Below are 13,385 nucleotides of genomic sequence, written 5' to 3' on the forward strand. Positions count from 1 at the left end.
ATGCTTGAGGTAAGTCTTTTTTTCAACCGTCTGACAAGAAATGGGCAAAAGAAAAAAAAAGTATATGGCACACACTATGACTCTATAGTTAATTAACTGGAGCCACTATTCCTTTTACCATTGTAATTACTTCTGGGTCAAGTTGTAGGCATCCCTTTTGCATTTCAAATAGAATTTTAGTAGCAAAGATTAAGCTCACCCAGAGCTTTTGAGGGACAAATCCCTTGAGTTGATTGAGGTTTGTCTTTTATTCTCCTTGCTGTCATGCTGTCTTTACAGCTGGGCAGCCTGTTGGCAAGAGGGTTGTCAGTAACTGAGTTGCAATTTGCCTAGATCTTCAGGGAATCCTACATAATGATGTATAATTAGGATTCAGGGAATGCAAACAACTATGCTGAAAAGCAGTCACAGGCTACTCGGGATCTTTTAATTTATGGCTATTCTGTGCTTAGAGGCTAATGCGTTCCTTACTGCCTCTTACTAAAACTAATACTCTTATTCTCTCAAGCTGGCATAGATTAGATTTTTATCCTCAATCAGTATACCTGGAAGGAACTTGGAATAACTATATCTGCTCTGAGAGTTTGAGAAGCTGAGAAAATAGAAGCAGAGCTAAAGGTGGGTTTCATCTGCCAATCTACCTAGTACCCAATGGTACACCTTGTGTTTTTGACATCAGAATGCATCATTATTTTAGCAGCCCCCTCTTCTACATGACGATTATTTCATTAATCATTACATGAAATAATCAATGAAAATAATGACAAAATGTAAAGCAGATTATTTTCTTTTGTTGAATTTTACATGTATCACCCTGACAGAAGAAAAACACAGAGCAGATAGAAAAAAGGGGAAAAAAATAAATGAATTAATACTTTTCTATCACATTAATGTAGTTAAGTTTTTATTTCAATTCCAGTTAGTTAACATACAGTGTAATATTAGTTTTAGGTATACAATATAGTGATTCAACCCATTATTTTTATTTTTTTGAAAGCTCACATCTACAAATAGATATGTATTAACATTGAGTAATAACATTATAGTTAATTTTTCCTAAATTTGTACAATTTAGTTGCTTTTATTCTTAACTTTTGCTACTTCTCTCTAATTTATTTCTTTAATTTCTCCTCTGATTTAAAGTGTTTCAGAGGTCACTGAAACACTTGGCTTCTCTTTTCATGGACTGGTCAATGAAATTTGTCATGTAAATTTGTCAATGTCTAATAATTATTTTTCTTTCCATATTCTTGTTCAGTGATCTGTAATCTCATTTAGCATTTGGCTACCTTTTCTCATTTAATCTCATTTAATCTTTTAGTTTCAAAAAGTTCCATGTACATGAAGCAAATATGTAAATAATTGAGAAAATTTTTAAGTTAAGGATAAGTTTGTCATAATTAATAACAATACTAAATTATAAACAAAGAATTGCATGTTTTTGGCTCTTTGAGTTTCATTCCAATGGCTTTCAAACATGTCAGCAATTTAAAAGTCTCTACTAGGGCAGCCTGGGTGGCTCAATGGTTTAGCGCGGACTTCAGCCCAGGGCGTGATCCTGGAGATGCTGGATCTAGTCCCATATCAGGCTCCCTGCATGGAGCCTGCTTGTCCCTCTGCCTGTGTCTCTGCCTCTCGATCTGTGTCTCTCATGAATAAATAAATAAAATCTTTATAAAAAAAAAGTCTCTACTAAAATATCCTTACCAGAAAATTCATTGTAAGTTTATTTTTGATAATTTATTAATTTCTTTCTACAAATATTTATAAAAAATGACCAAATAATAGCCAACATTGAAATTTGATTCATCTATTGAAAATAAATGTCTAGTTCTAAGGGCGAAGAGTCAAAGCATACAAATGTTGCTTATTTGAGTAACTCTGCCAGTCGTAGTGGTTACTTTTCTTATTAGGACCTTTGAAATTATTGCCAAGATGTTGGTTCACAAACTCAGGAACTACCCAGGTGAAACCTGAAACAGGCCCCCATATATGGAGGGCAGGCAGAGACCAAAAGAAGAGGCCATTCTAGTTTGGTAGAAGGCAGTTTCAACAAACAAGGGAATTTACAAACAAAGTTTGAACTACACAGCCACAAAATGAATAGTTTCCATACCTGCTGGGCCAGAATTTTAAAAGTTTATTTAGAGACCTGAGCTGAGTTCAGTCCCATAAAACACATTGTTTTCTCAAGCTTGCGTTCTTGAAAATGGCTCTTGCTGTGGGAACAATGAGCAGAGTATAATTCCAAGGACAGGGTAGGGGTGAAATGTCTCTGATGGCAAAACCTGACATTCTCTTGTCTTCATTTCCATTTTTGGAAAGCCTTCATTTTTACTTCTCAAAGCTGATTTTCCAATAGTAAGTCAGTCTGTTTTGTTTTTGTTTTTGTTTGTTTTTCATTGCAGATAGCTACATATGGAAATGTATAGTGGTAATGGGGATAGTATATGGATTATAAGAAATGAGCAAAATTGTAGGTTAGATAAAAAGCTGTTGAATATGAAAGCAGAACCAATTTAGCAGTTTGTGTCACTTCTGATGATGACCTTATTTTAATGATTAAATATTGCATGAACTTCAAATCTTTGGGTTTATTGCTAAGAAGCTTGTTTATTTTTGTGTTTCATTTTCTTCCTCTTAGCATAGATTTGACTTCATCATAAGATATGCACATATGCCATTTATTAACTCCTGCCACCACATCGATCCATCATTCTAAGTTAAAAGCTGAAATAGTTCTGCAGGCTAAGTGCAATTTCTTCTTAGTGACTGATTTGCATAAAAATACCTGTAAACATTGACAGGTTACAAATTAGGGAGTAAGAGAAAAGGAACGGAAGAGTCTTTATTTCCCACAGGAGGAAGAAAATTATGCTGAGCTTTTTATGGATGAATTTGTTGTAGATCTGGAAAATAGAATTTCTTTGGGCCAAATGCTGTAGCAAAAGGTTCATGAAGTCAGTAAGTCCTATATTTATGTTGCTAAGTAGGCTTTAAGGTATCCTAGAGAGAATAAAGCACCATGATATAATAAAAAGAGTAACAGGTAAGGTAAAAAGTAGTCCTAGTTCTTCTTCTATCACTGACCAGTTCTGTGACCAGACAAATTACTTTACATCATTGAAAACCAGTTTCCTCAATATTTTATGAGAGATCTGGACTAGATAGTCTTGAGTCTTTTCCAGATCATCCTTTCATGAAGTGCTCATCTTTCTTGTAAAAATCCTTTGCAAGGCAGTTGCATACCTCCCTGATTAAAGCATCCCTCATGTTGTGGAGTCAATTAGCATCTTGTGTATACCCAAATGGATTAGGATATGAGATAAAAGGGAGTTGCATCACAAGAGAGGATTTTAAATTGGCCCCAATCTATGCATCTTCATCAGTTGCTCTATTATCTTTTCCCTGGTGAATGGAAAATAAATAGCATATTGACTGAGCACACAGGCTCTGGAGTCCTATGCTCTGAACTGGATTTCAGGATTTCCCCACTTATGTATTTATTTATTGTCAGACCTTAGTTATTTTATTTGACTTTTTGGGCTTAGGACCATTCCATCAGGAAGTCAAGGGATCAGTTGAGTCACTCCATAGAAGTAACATTCTTCTCATGCTTTAAGACCCATCCCTATGGTAATGACTATGCTTATGTTACAAATCTTCCCTTTGATGCTCTGTATTGGCTTCTATTGGAACAGGCTTTTTGTGAGTTGCTCTTTCAGTTGTACAAGTTGTTAAACAGTAGTATGTTTACTTATTCTACAAATATTTATTTGTGCCTTAGTATGCTTTTTAGAGTTTAATGAAGAGTATAACGAAGAATGTTTGTAAGTTTGGTTTTTCCCTCTTGCCTAATCAAGAATTTATTCATCTGACTTCACGTTTATGGGTGGCAGTATCAAATACTCAGTGCCCTGGAGAGCCTCTCTGGTGTGAAGAGTTGGAAGTAAGAGAATGGCTTGTGGACACCAGACAGCTGTCCCTCTCCAATAGTGCTTCTGAGATGTTCACTGGAAAAAAAAAAAAAAAAGTGTAAACTGAGAATGTAAACATGGCTGAATCCTAGAGGAAAGCAGGCTTTTAATTTGTGCAATAGTATTTAAGGATGAAAGGAGCCCTGCCTTCCAGAGTTAAACATCTGTGGTTTTATTTCTCTTCTTCCCAACTTTTAGATCTTATATACCACCTATCCTTAGATCCCCATCCTTGAAGGCTATGAATTTTGTTCCATTTACTGTCTTCCTGTTTTCATTACTATGTAAAAAATGCTCTAAAACATGCATTTAAATTTTTATGTAGTACTTATTTTATTATACTAATAAATCTTTTTGTTTGCCAAAGGTCCATAGTGGGTATGAAGTGTTTATATGTAAATTAAGAAAACACTCTGTCATTTTAATTATGTAGAGCTCTATATAGTGGCAAACAAATGCTGGATGATAGACTGGGAAGTGTTTTTCTACAGTTATTTCCATAGGCCATCCCAGGGTTGTTTCATTGGCTCTAATCTGGTGCAGCTCCCACTGCCACAGCAGGAAAAAAGGGGATCAGTCCTTTTTTCTACATGGGATTTTTAAGTACTCTTTCCTACCCCCTGATCTAAGTAAAAACACACATTATTAAAGCACACTGAAGTTTTCTGTAACGAATTGTAGCCTTTTCATTGGGGTGGTGGTTCTCAAATATAGCTTTATATTAGAATCAAGAAAGGAGCTTAAAACATTTCTAAAGTCTAGGGCTCATCCCAGAAAAGGAAAAAATAATTAAGACTCTGTTTCTAATTATTTTTATCAGTATTTTAAAGCTTCCAGGTGATTCTGTTTTATAGGCAAATACTGAACAAATTGCTTTCTGAGGAATATATTTGATAACAGCAAGGAGTAGGTTAGGACCATTTGTAGACCAAGTAGAAAATTTTCAATACTACTTGGTTACACAAAAACTCCAGCATATACATGTAGTTCAAAGACAGTTTCATTGACAGACACACAAACATGCTTGGAGAGACAAACCATATACCCCTAGGTATATCTGGTATAAGACATAGAGTCATATTCTACAATGTTCATTGGCAGAAGCACATAGCATAGACATATGCATTCATGATACAGGTGCATAGATCCACACACAAACACACAGATACAGCTATGCACAGATTTGGATTTGGTAGTTGGTATGCTACACAATACACGCAGGGGTGCCTAAGTGGCTCAGTGGTTAAGCATCTACTTTTGGCTCAGGTCATGATCTCAGGGTCCTGGGATCAAGTCCTCTACATTAGACAGCCTGTCCAGCCAGGAGTCGGCTTCTCCTCTGCACTTACCCTCCCCAATAAATAAATAAAAACTCTAGTCTTTGTATGTGTTGTGTATTTTTTTAATGTAAAAACAGACATACATAACATTTAACTTGTGTAAACACAATCCTAAGCATCCAGACTTGCCCACAATAAAAATATTCAAGGGTTCACACATAGAATCATTCATAGACCTAGAAGAACAAGAGAGGAAGCCATAAACAGACATGGAGAGATACGTTAAAAAAAATTGACCTTGGAACTTTTTACCTGTTTGCTCGGAACATCACTGGGAATTATCTGCTGCCTCTCTGGATACAGTTTGGCCCAGCTTGGTGCCCCCAGATCCCTTACTTATATGGCTATTGTGTAAGGTATGATGGCAACTGTAGTCTCAAAGGAGGAACATGTTCGACTTATTAATGAGAAAGGAAATTCTATTGAAAATTTTCCCTCTGAGTGTGGAGTGCTGATAGATGAATAGCAGATCAAACAAGTCCTAAAAATCATAACACATAATATTTGAGTGTCATCACACATTTCCCATATATTCTCATATCTACAAACTAATTTTATTATACTCACATTTATAGATAACTTTATAGGTTTGATATCCATCTCATTTGACCCTCTGAACAATCAGCTGGATGGGTAGATTTATTATCTTCATATTATACTATGAGATTAGAATTGACATTATGATTATTCTTTCTCTCTGAAAAAGAGGTTCAGAGATATTACCCTGGCCAAGGGTATTCCAAGACAAGCCCAATTCCTGGTTCAGGTCAATTTTACCTTGACAATGAGCTGTATAGGTCTTGACTAGATGTAAAAGGAGAAATATAACTTAGATCCTAAAGACCCAGCTCTAGAAATAAAACAGCAGTATGTGTGTCTGAAATAGAGTTAGCATCAAATGCTCACTCCCTAAAAGACAATGGGGGTGTATATCTAAGATATGTGTAACTGTTCTTTTTAGTACAAAGATTGCTGCCATTAAAACAGATTTAGAACACACTGCATCTGGCTTGTTGGGTGTTGAGATAATCAGGACTTTGGGGGGAGGTTTCTGTCCATGTGTTGTTTTCTGTAAACAAGTCTGGATGGAAATAAAACTGTGTGGGAAGACATTTGGTTAAATTGACAAGTGAGATTATTTTTTAAACCTCTCCTCTATTTAGACTATGGAGATAGCTCTGTGTTCAAAGGTGTGGTTATAAGATCTCCCACCAACCAGCAAGAAACTGTGGATTTCCTGATCAGTTATCATGCGCTTTTCTCTGAGATTGGGTTTGTACTAGACTCTAATGGGAATCTTTTTACTCTCATGGTTTCAGTTTTTATTCAGTAGACAAGTAGTGATTAGAAATGACAAAATGACTGGACAAAAATAAAGACAGACCAAAAGCCAATGAAATGAATTCAGTGTAGAAAAATTGTTTGGCTTTAAACAAATTGTTTTAGTGAATCACTTTCCAACATGTAAAAATAAAGATTATTAAAATAGAAATACAGATTCCAAACAATATATTTGTATCATTTCAAATGATTAGAAACTCTGGGCCCGATTTCCACATGGCAAAGAAGGTTAGGAACTGTTCCAGTCTCTCGGCTTTCTGTTGTCTTAATTCAGTTTCATTCACTCATTTGGGTTAACTTCCTGGTGCTGTAGTTCTATAGGTTTATAATCTTAGACTAAGCAATAATTAAATCCAAACCTGATGATTAATGACTTAGTAGTCCAGGTGGAGAAGGTCAGTGAGAGTTGCAACAGTCAGAGGAAGCCTCACAGAGGAAGTGGGAACTAAGTTGTCTTATAAAAAATCAGGATGTAGACAAGAAGAGTAATACATGCAGGGTACTTGAGAGCAGTTTAACTGAGAAGTGGCAGAAAAAAAGCAAATGAAAAATATAGATGGATTAAAGTTCTACAAATGACAATCAACACCTAAAACTTGAAGAAGACAATGTAGGAATCTTTATGATCCCAGGACTTGGAAAATATTTTTTTACACTAGACAGAAAAAAATCTCAATCCATACAAAATCATGTTTAACCTTTTTGAAAATTAAGAAGTATTTTGATCAAAATACAAATCACAGACTCGGAAAAATTATGAATAACACTGGCAAATAATATATAAAGAATTTATAAAGAATTTTTACAAATAAATGTGCAAAAGGCAGTCAAGAAAAGGGGCAGGAATTAATGAAAATGTCATTCAAAAAGAGGAAACAAATAGTAAAGATAGGGAAGGATGCTCACCTCTCAAACTATCAGGGTTACATAAATTAACATAACAGTGAAATGTCTGTCATTCTGTAACGTGTTTACAAAATTTTAAGCATTTGGAAATGATGAGGAAAAGTAGTAACTTACAGACTGCTAGTAGGAATGTGAACTGGTAAAATCCTTTTGGTTGCAAGTTGGTAATGTTTTGTAAAGTTGGGTATTCATTATACATCTTTGAAGCAATTTTGTGTTTGTGTGTCTACATTTATCCTAGGGAAATTATTTCATAATTGTACAGGGAATCATTTGGAAGAATGTTCAATGTCGTATCACATGTAAAACCCAAAATAGTGTTCCTTAGCAAGAAATAGATAAATAATTGGTGGTATACACACTCAAGGGAAAAACCACTGTAGTGAAAATGAATAGGATAGTACTATATATTTCAACTTTACCAAATTTTATAAGAGCAATAACTTCCAAACAGTACATATCATGTAGTACCGTTTACATCAAGTGGGAAAACATGCAAAACACAACAAACCAATAAAAGACTAAATGAACGATCTAGGGAGAAAGGAATATTTTGTACTAGAACTAGGTTTGTGTGGCAGAAGATATGACTCTGACTCCGGCTCAGAGTCGGAGGTGCTGGAGTGGGACAGCCTGTGAGATACAGGCTCTATTGCTGGACCTTCGAGAATCGCTTTGCTCTTATTATCTGATCAAGCAGCCACTGTCCTCTTTTCAAAGCTGTTACCTGGGGGAAAATAGCTGTTATAGATTGATGTGTAAGACACTATTCATGTATGGTTACAAAACATTATCTGAAGAAAGATGAAAGTCTACAGAGCAGTCAGCTCTGAAAGAAAAAGGAAAGGAAGAGTTACAAACCATTTTTCATTCTTCTTTCATCTGAGGGGAAAGTTCAGAAACTCATACGTTGAGCTCATTCACTCAATCAAATAAATGTTACCTATTGCTTCAGGATTTTCAGTGGGTTTCTAAACTGCTCTCTCTGCCCTTTGTCCCTGCCTGTAGTCTACGTCCTTCATACCAGATGAATTTCCTAACAGTGTGCTTCTGAAAATTTATGTCCAGTCCTGTCCTCTAAAATCCAGATCCTGCATCCTCCAGTATCTGGCTCCATCTTCTCTTGCCAGGCTTATCAGCTGCTTACTTCACAGATGCTTGCTGAGAGTCTGTGTCATGCAGCCTTCTTCTTTGTGAGCCCTGGAGGCTTGAGGAGAGGAAGAAGCACAAGGACACTTTCCTAATTGTGTTGTCATTCCAGTGGGATTACAGAGACAAACATGGAGTCCACAAGGAAGAAGATGGCTATGGCATACGTGCTATGCATTAAGGGAAACAAGCTAGGGTGGTCAGAGAAGACGCCTTTGTGAAAATATCTGAGCTGAAGTCTGAGTCATGAGAAAGCCTCAGTCATGCAAACATCAGCGAGATAGGAGATTGATGTCTCTGTTTTCTTTCTTATTCTCTGGCCTAACTGACCTCTTTGCCCAAAACACATTCTATTCTTCCTGGTTGCTGTGTTTTGGCTTATGCTGTTTCCTCTTTCTAGGATGTGTTTCCCCCAATGTCCACCTATGGGAGCTCCATGCCTGTTTAGATCCTGCCTCTTCCAAATGCTGTCTATCTGACCTCTCCTAGTTTAAGTGTTAGTGCTGGGATCTTTTGACTTAGGACTCTCCCAATTACATGTGACAGAAGCTATGTTGGACTAAGAGTAAGCACACAATAGTGAAATTGGTTAATTTAGGGAAACAAACCATAGAATTAACAGAGGTAGGGCTGGTCTCCAGGATGCCTGCATGTCAGGATTTGTCTAAAGGGGAAGTGCTTCTCTGGATTGCATTTTGTCTGTTCCTAGTTCCTAAAAGCATCATCCCAAAAGTGCTGCTTTGCCTCAGCAGCAGCAAGGCCTTCTTGGGGCAGCAGCCGAATCCTGTTTATAGTTTTTCCAGCACATAGTTCCTCCTTGCCTTCCCTTCCATCCTCACACACTGACCCCCCACGAGCCTCCCACCAGTTGCCTGGCAACCTGCTTGAAAAGTCTAGGTTCCCGCTCCTTTTCATCACTCTTTTTAGTTGAGTGACTCCAGCACTGAGTGGTAAGCAGCCTCTCTTTGGAGGCCCAGGTCCTGGTCTCACGATGAACCTCTCTCAAGGAAATGCATTTCAGCCCTTTTCTTTGTGTTTCCAGGGTGTCACATTATGGTTGTTTAAGATCTATTTCTATTAACTTTCTGTGTATTTCCACATTTTCTATGAAAGGCTTTGTATCAGTAATCAGGAAAAAAAAATAAAATAAAATAGAGGCACTCAAAGTTACTATAAGGAACTTTCCCAAGGTTCAAATTGCTGTGTTTTTCAACTGCGATTTAAGCCCAAGTCTCTTACTTCCCAGCCCTATAACTTTCTTCTCAATAGCATGCTTGCTTCCTCTAGGAAGAGCTGGAATCACATCTGCCTTAGTTAACAGCCCTTGTATTCTTTGGCTTTGTTCACCCACACTTACTCAGTGGTACCTATGGAAGGCTTGGTGAGTAACGTGTGCCTTGGGATGAGTACTCACGTTCTAGGTCTCTTGGCCTTGAGAAAGCACAGGACTCACTGGCCTGTAGATATTACCTGCTTGGACTTCTTGCATGCATCTGACTAATATCCTAAGTGGCCTGTTTTCCATCTGTCTTTGTTGTGCCGGCCTCCTTGTGAGATGTTGCTTTCCCGGGTGCTTTATTTTCTTGCTGGTTTGACTTTGCTCAAGCCACACCAGCCTCACACATCCATCTGTAAATAGACCTAGCCTTCCTTCCGGTGATGATCTGTATCCAACTCTTTTCCTTTTCCGATAGTTTTAAACACTTTTGCAAGGTAAAAGTTTAGGTGAAAGACTAATAAGAACTCAACCTAAATGTAAAAGGTCAGCAAGTTGTTTGCCTTAAAAAAAAAAAAAATCAGCCATTGAACCTCTGTTAACAACTTTATTATCAAGTGCTAATAGGTTTGGCAAAGGTGCAGTTTTCCATTAGCTTAATTGAATAAAGATGGAGATTAAATTTTCTCTTCTGTTTAGGCTCCTCAGGCTGTCATTTCAGACATCTTTTTTTTTTTTTTAATTGAAATGCCCATAAGCTCAAAGGAACTTGTCAAGAAGATAAAACAGGTATAGAAGTCAATGACTAGAAGCCAGCAGGACATTTTCAAATAGTCTCTCTCCTGGGGGAGACTTATTCTTAGGTTAGCTTCAATCCTCTCTCTCTTACCCTCCTCCACCTCCTTCTTCTTTCTCTCCAGAAAAATGGTCACTTGTCTATAGCCGTAACAGTCCTAGCCTTCACCTTGTTTATGTGCCCAGAAGGCTCCTAGAAATGAGTTCCAGGACAAGAAAGGGTGAGCTAACTTACCAATAAGACTACATTTCCTTGAGTTAGAACTGCTATGAACACAGCCACACAGATGACCATATTGTATATCTTTCTGCATAGCATCTAACATTTGTCTTCACAAGTGAACGCACCATTTTTCCTCCATGCAATATCATGAAGTAGGTGGTACAAGTATTATAATCTCCATTTCAGAGATGAGGAAAATCGAGGTTCAGAGGGATTAAGTGAGTTGCTGTTCTTTTCAGCTCTAATTTCAGGAAATCATTTTGCACTCTGATGCCCAAATAATTTTGATGCACTACAGATTGTGTCACATCCCTCACATTGCCAATGAAAAAAAACAAAAAAAAAACAAAAAAAAAAAACAAAAAAAAAACCCCAAAAAACTCCTGAATGTGACTTGCAATATTTTCTTGAGCTAACTATTTGTACCTCTCATAATCTTCTACAACTGTATATTGGGATCTCTCATTGAAAGCATTTATTAATAACTGATGTATGGAACACTTAACTATAATCTAGGCACTTAATAAATGCATTAATTAAATAATCTTATTACAGGTATGTGAGGCAGCCATTATTAAGATCACCATTTTGAAGATATATTCACTCACTCATTATACAAATATTTTTGGCTTGTCTCCTATATGACAAACTATACTAAATAGGAATATGGCAGTAACAAAATGTACAAAAACCTATTAACTATTTTTTATGTATATTGAAGTATTGTTGATATGTTAATTTCAGGTTATAACATGCTGACCTGACATTATATACATTACAAAATCCTCACTACAATAAGTGCACTTACCTCTGTTATATAAAATTATTACAATATTAAACTATATTCTTTCTCTATGCTGTACTTTTCATATCTGTGACTTATCTTTTTATAACTGGAAGTTTGTACCTCTTAATTCCTTTACCTATTTTGCCGATTATCTCCCTCTTTTCTGGAAATCACCAATTTTTTTCTCCATATTTGAGTCTTTTATCTATATTATTTGTTCTTTTGCTTTTTAGATGCCACATATAAATGAAATCATGTGGTTCTTGTCTTTCTGACTTTTTTCACTAGCATAATACCTTCTAAGCTCATCTGTGTTGTCACAAACAGCAAGTTTTCATTCTTTATGGCTGGGTGATGTTGCATGTATATATATATACATATATATACATATATATGTGATATATATACCACATCTTCATTATCCATCTATCAATGGACATTTAGGGTGCTTCCATATTTTGGCTATTGTAAAAATTCTGCAATAAATATAAATAAATAAATTCTTATATAAATAAATAAGGGTGCATATATCTTTCTGATTTAGTACTTTTGTTTTCTTTGGGTGAATACACAGAAGTGGAATTACTAGATCATATGGTATTTCTATTTAAAAACAATTTTTTGAGGAACTTCCATCTGTTTTCTATAGTGACTACATCAGTTTACAGTCCAACCAAGAGTCCACAAAGATTCCCCTTTCTCCACATCCTCACAAACACTTATTTCTTACCTTTTGATGCTAGCCATTCTGACTGATGTGAAATGATATCTCAATGTGGTTTTGATTTATATTTCCCTGATGAGTAATGATGCTGAGCATCTTTTCATGTTGGCCATCTATTTGTCATCTTTGGAAAAAATGTCTATTCAGGTCCCATTTTTAATCAAATTGCTTGATTTTTTGATGTCAAATTTTAGGAGTTCTCTATATATTTTGAGTATTAACCTTTTATCAGATATATTTGCAAATAACATCTCTCATTTGGTAAGGTTGTCTTTTTAGGTAAAATGCTTTTCAGCTTGATGTAGTCCCAATAGTTTATTTTTGCTTATTGTTACCCTTGCCTGGGGAGATATTCAGAAAAATATTACTAAGGCTGAAGTCCAAAACATTGCAGCCTATGTTTCCTTTTTGGAGCTTTATCATTTCAGGTCTTATATTTTAGGTCTTTAATTCATTTTTTACTTTATTTTTGTGTATTTGGTGTAAGAAAACAGTCCTGTTTCATTCTTTTGCATATAGTTGTCCAGTTTTGCCAACACCATTTATTAAAGAGACTGTGTTTTCCCCCATTGCATGTTCTTGCCTCCTTTGTTGTATATTAATTAACCATATAAGCATGGGTTTATTTCTGGGCTCTCAGTTTTGTTCTATTATCTATGTATCTGTTTTTGTGCCAGTACCATACTGTTTAGATTACTATAGATGTGTAGTCTATCTGCCTAAAGGTTTATCAGTTTTCTTTACAAAGGATCGGTTCTTAGTTTCATTGATTTTTTTTTCTATTTTTAGTCTCTATTTCATTTATTTTTTGCTTTAATCTTTATTTTCTTTTTTCTAACTTTGGGATTTATTTTTTTTAGTTCCTTTAGGTATAAGGTTAGATTGTTAAGATTTTTCCTGTTTCTTGATATAGGACTGTATTGTTGT

General features: G+C 35.9%; 1 long non-coding RNA gene across 1 annotated transcript; it reads right to left on the reverse strand.

Moving 5' to 3' along the window:
• Positions 1 to 1,971: 1,971 nt before the first annotated feature.
• On the reverse strand, positions 1,972 to 9,548 carry LOC140620561 (uncharacterized). The gene is made up of 4 exons (XR_012020318.1): positions 9,322 to 9,548; positions 5,885 to 5,975; positions 5,570 to 5,798; positions 1,972 to 4,013 (listed from the first exon to the last, which is right to left on the reverse strand). It is a non-coding gene; the product is annotated as an uncharacterized lncRNA (long non-coding RNA).
• Positions 9,549 to 13,385: the final 3,837 nt, after the last annotated feature.

This window comes from Canis lupus, chromosome 29 (genome assembly GCF_048164855.1).
Source record: "Canis lupus baileyi chromosome 29, mCanLup2.hap1, whole genome shotgun sequence".
In the NCBI taxonomy this organism is placed as follows: Eukaryota; Metazoa; Chordata; class Mammalia; order Carnivora; family Canidae; genus Canis; species Canis lupus.